Here is a 6,148-nt window from a genome sequence, read left to right as displayed (position 1 = left end):
TCAGCTCAATTCTAATTGAATTAGACTAGCAATTTGCCAAAAACAAACAAACCCTAAGTTACCATGAAATCATAAACCACTTTTCATTGGCACGATTCCAATCGAATAAGACTTGCAATTCGCCAAAAATGAACAAACCCGAAGTTATCATGAAATCAAAAACTACTTTTCATTGGCTCGATTCCAATAGAGTTAGACTAGAAATTCGCCAAAAACGACCAAACCTCAAAAACCACTATTCATTTCCTTGATTCCAATCGAATTAGACTAGCAATTCGTCAAAAATGAACAAATTTGAAGTTATCATGAAATCAAAAGCCACTTTTCATTGGCTCGATTCCAATCGAATTAGACTAGCAATTCGTAAAAAAACGAACAAACCTGAAGTTATCATGAAATCAAAAATCACTTTTTATTGGCTCGATTCCAATCGAATTAGGCTAGTAATTCGCCAAAAACGAACAAACCTCAAGTTTTCATGAAATCTAAAACCACTTTTCATTGGCTCGATTCCAATCGAATTAGACTAGCAATTCGCCAAAAATAAACAAACCCAAAGTTATCATGGAATCAAAATCAACTTTTCATTTGCTCGATTCCAATCGAATTAGACAAACAATTCGCCAAAAACGAAGAAACCCGAAGTTAACATGGAATCAAAAACCACTTTTCATTGGCTCGATTCCAATTGAATTAGACTAGAAATTTGCCAAAAGTGAACAAACCTGAAGTTATTATTAAACTTAAAAACCACTTGTCATTGGCTCGATTGCAATCGAATTAGACTAACAATTCGTCAAAAACGAACAAACCCGAAGTTATCATGGAATCAAAAACCACTTTTCGTTTGCTCGATTAGAATCGAATTAGACTAGCAATTATCAAAAAACGAACCAACCTGAAGTTATCATGAAGTTAAAAACCACTTTTCATTGGCTCGATTCCAATCGAATTAGACTAGCAACTCGTCAAAAATGAACAAACCCCAAGTTATCATGAAATCAAAAACAACTTTTCATTGGCTCGATTCCAATCGAATTAGACTAGTAATCCGCCAAAAACGAACAAACCTGAAGTTTTCATGAAATCTAAAACCACTTTTCATTGGCTCGATTCCAATCGAATTAGACTAGTAATCCGCCAAAAACGAACAAACCTGAAGTTTTCATGAAATCTAAAACCACTTTTCATTGGCTCGATTCCAATCGAATTAGACTAGTAATCCGCCAAAAACGAACAAACCTGAAGTTTTCATGAAATCTAAAACCACTTTTCATTGGCTCGATTCCAATCGAATTAGACCAGTAATTCGCCAGAAATGAACAAACCCGAAGTTATCATGAAATCAAAATCCACTTTTCATTGGCTCGATTCAAATCGAATTAGACTAGCAATTCGTCAAAAATGAACAAATCTGAAGGTGTCATGAAATCAAAAGCCACATTTCATTGGCTCGATTCCAATCGAATTAGACTAGCAATTCGTCAAAAATGAACAAATCTGAAGTTATCATGAAATCAAAAGCCACTTTTCATTGCCTCGATTCCAATCAAATTAGACTAGCAATTCGTCAAAAATGAACAAACCCCAAGGTATCATGAAATGAAAAACCACTTTTCATTGGCTCGATTCCAATCGAATTGGTCTAGCAATTCGCAAAAAATGAAGAAACCCGAAGTTATCATGGAATCAAAAACCAATTTTCATTTGCTCGATTCCAATCAAATTAGACAAGAAATTCATAAAAAAGAACAAAACTAAAGTTACCATGAAATCAAAAACCACTTTTCATTAGCTCAATTCCAATCGAATTAGATTAGCAATTCGTCAAAAATGAACAAACCCCAACTTATCATGAAATCATAAACCACTTTTCATTGGCTCGATTCCAATCGAATTAGACCAGCAATTCGTCAAAAATGAACAAACCCGAAGTTATCATGGAATCAAAATCAACTTTTCAGTTGCTCCATTCCAATCGAATTAGACTAACAATTCACCAAAAACAAAGAAACCCGAAGTTAACATGAAATCAAAAACCACTTTTCATTGGCTCGATTCCAATCGAATTGGACTAGCAGTTCGCTAAAACTGAACAAACCAAGTTATCATGAAATAATAAACCACTTTTCATTAGCTCGATTCCAATCGAATTAGACTAGCAATTCACTAAAAACGAACAAACCTGAAGTTATCATGAAATCAAAAACCACTTTTCATTGGATTGATTTCGATCGAGTTAGACTAGCAATTTTGCCAAAAACGAAGAAACCTGAAGTTATCATGAAATCAAAAACCACTTTCCATTGGCATGATTCCAATCGAATTAGACTAGCAATTAGCCAAATATGAAGAAACCCGAAGTTATCATGGAATCAAAAACCATTTTCCATTTGCTTGATTCCATTCGAATTAGGCTAACAATTCGCCAAAAACTAATAAACCTAAAGTCATCATGAAATCAAAAACCACTTTTCAATGGCTCAATTTTGATCGAATTAGACAAGCAATATGCCAAAAATGAAGAAACCTGAAGTTATCATGTAATCAAAAACCACTTTCCATTGGCTCAATTCCAATCGAATTAGACTAGCAATTCGCCAAAAAAGGAAGAAACCCGAAGTTATCATGGAATCAAAAACCACTTTTCCTTTGCATGATTCCAATCGAATTAGGCTAGCAATTCGCCAAAAATGAACAAACCTGAAGTTATCATGAAATCAAAAACCACTTTTTATTGGATCAATTCCAATCGAATTAGACCAGCAATTCGCCAAAAAAACAAAGAAACCTGAAGTTATATGAAATCAAAAAGAACTTTTCATTGGCTCGATTCCAATCGAATTAGATTACCAATTCGCCAAAAACAAACAAACCCGAAGTTATCATTGAATCAAAAACCACTTTTCATTTGCTCGATTCCAATCGAATTAGACTAGCAATTCGTCATAAATGAACAAACCTGAAGTTATCATGAAATCAAAAACCACATTTCATTGGCTCGATTCTAACTGAATTAGACTAGCAATTCATCAAAAATGAACAAACCAAGTTATCATGAAATCATAAACCATTTTTCATTGGCTCGATTCCAATCGAATTAGACTAGCAATTCGACAAAAATGAAAAAACCTCAAATTATCATGAAATTAAATACCAATTTTCAATGGCTCGATTCTAATCGAATTAGACTAGCAATTTGCCAAAAACGAACAAACCCAAATTTATCATGGAATCAAAATCCACTTTTCATTTGCTCGATTCCAATCGAATTAGACTAGCAATTCGCCAAAAACAAACAAACTTGAAGTTATCATGAAATCGAAAACAACTTTTCATTGACTCGATTCCAATTGAATTAGACTAGCAATTCGCCAAAAATGAACAAACCCGAAGTTATCATGAAATCAAAAACCACTTTTCATTGGCTCGATTCCAATCGAATTAGACTAGAAATTCGTCAAAAATGAACAAACCCGAAGTTATCATGAAATCAAAAACCACTTTTCATTGGCTCGATTCCAATCCAGTTACACTAGCAATTCGTCAAAAATGAACAAACCCGAAGTTATCATGAAATTAAAAACCACTTTTTATTTGCTCAATTCTAATCGAATTAGACTAGCAATTCACCAAAAGCAAATGATCCTGACGTTATCATGAGATCAAAAACTACTTTTCGTTAGCTCAATTCCAATCGAATTAGACTAGCAATTCGCTAAAAACGATCAAACCCGAAGTTATCATGAAATCCAAAACCACTTTTCATTGGCTCGATTCCTATCGAATTAGAGTAGCAATTCGCCAAAAATGAACAAACCCGAAGTTATCATAAAATCAAAAACCACATTTCATTGGCTCGATTCCAATCGAATTAGACTAGCGATTCGCCCAAAACGAGTAACCCGAAGTTGTCATGAGATAAAAAAACAACGTTACATTGGCTCAATTCGAATCGAATTAGACAAGCAATTCACCAAAAACGAACGAACCTGAAGTTATCATGAGATAAAAAACCACTTTTCACTGGCTCGATTCCAATCGAATTAGACTAGCAATTCACCAAAAACGAACAAACCCGAAGTGATCATGAAATTAAAAACCACTTTTTCGTTTGCTCGATTCCAATCGAATTAGATTAGCAATTCACCAAAAACTAACAAACCCGAAGTTATCATGAAATCAAATACCACTACTCACTGGCTCGATTCCAATCGAGTTAGACTAGCAATTTGCCAAAAATGAACAAACCCAAAGTTATCATGAGATCAAAAACAACATTTAATGAGATCGATTCCAATCTAATTAGACCAGCAATTCGCCAAAAAAAACAAACCTGAAGCTATAATGAAATCAAAAACAACTTTTCATTGGCTCATTTCCAATCGAATTAGACAAGCAATTTGCCAAAAATAAACAAACCTTGAATTATCATGAAATCAAAAACCACTTTTCATTGGCTTAAATGCAATCAAATTAGAGTAATAATTCGCGAAAAACAAGCATACTCGAAGTTGTCACGAAATCAAAAACCACTTTTCATTGGCTCGATTCCAATCGAGTTAGACTAGCAATTCGCCAAAAACGAACAACCCCGAAGTTGTCATGAAATCAAATACCACTATTATTGGCTCGATTCCAATCGAGTTAGACTAGCAATTCGCCAAAAACGAACAAACCAGGAGCTATCATGAAATCAAAAACCACTTTTCAATGGCTTAATTGCAATTGAATTAGAGTAGCAATTCGCCAAAAGCAAGCGAACTCGAAGTTATCATGAAATCAAAAACCACTTTTAATTGGATCAATTCCAATCGAGTTTGACTAGAAATTGCCAAAAACGAACAACCATGAAGTTATCATGAAATCAGAAACCACTTTTCATTGGCTCGATTCCAATCGAATTAGTCTAGAAATTCGCCAAAAATGAACAAACCCGAAGTTATCATGAAATAAAAACCACTTTTCATTGGCTCGATTCCAATCGAATTAGACTAGAAATTCGCCAAAAATGAACAAACCCAAAGTTGTCATGAAATCAAAAACCACTATTCATTAGCTCGATTCCAATCGAGTTACACTAGCAATTCGCCAAAAACGATCAAACGCGATGTTATCATGAAATCAAAAACCACTTTTTATTTGCTCAATTATAATCGAATTAGACTAGCAATTCACCAAAAGCAAACGATCCCGACGTCATCATGAGATCAAAAACCACTTTTCGTTGGCTCAATTCCAATCGAATTAGACTAGAAATTCGTCAAAAACGAATAGACCCGAAGTTATCATTAAATCAAAAACAGCTTTTCCTTGCCTTGATTCCAATCGAATTAGACTCGCAATTTGCCAAAAAAGATCAAACCCAAAGTTATCATGAAATCCAAAACCACTTTTCATTGGCTCGATTCCTATCGAATTAGAGTAGCAATTCGCCAAAAATGAACAAAACCGAAGTTATCATAAAATCAAAAACCACATTTCATTAGCTCGATTCCAATCTAATTATAGTAGCGATTCGCCCAAAACGAGTAAACCCGAAGTTGTCATTGATAAAAAACAATGTTACATTGGCTCAATTCGAATCGAATTAGACTAGCAATTCACCAAAAGCGAACGAACCCGAAGTTATCATGAGATAAAAAACCACTTTTAATTGGCTCGATTCCAATCGAATTAGACTAGCAATTTAGCAAAAACGAAAAAACCCAAAGTGATCATGCAATTGAAAACCACTTTTCATTTGCTCGATTCCAATCGAATTAGACTAGCAATTCGCTAAAAACCAACAAACCCGAAGTTATCATGAAATCAAATACCACTATTCATTGGCTCTATTCCAATCGAATTAGACTAGAAATTTGCCAAAAATGAACAAACCCGAAGTTATCATGAAATAAAAAACCACTATTCAATGTCTCGATTCCAATCGAGTTAGACTAGCAACTCGCAAAAAATGAACAACCCCGAAGTTATCATGAAATCAAAAACAAATTTTCATTAGCTCGATTCCAATCGAATTAGACTAGCAATTCCCTAAAAAGGAACAAACCCCATGTTATCATGAAATCATAAACCACTTTTCATTGGCTCGATTCCAATCAAATAAGACTAGCAATTCGCCAAAAATAAACCAACCCGAAGTTAT

Source organism: Olea europaea, unplaced genomic scaffold, assembly GCF_002742605.1.
Source record: "Olea europaea var. sylvestris unplaced genomic scaffold, O_europaea_v1 scaffold622, whole genome shotgun sequence".
Classification (NCBI taxonomy): domain Eukaryota; kingdom Viridiplantae; phylum Streptophyta; class Magnoliopsida; order Lamiales; family Oleaceae; genus Olea; species Olea europaea.
The sequence above is the reverse complement of the archived record's forward strand: the minus strand, read 5'-3'. Positions refer to the sequence as shown.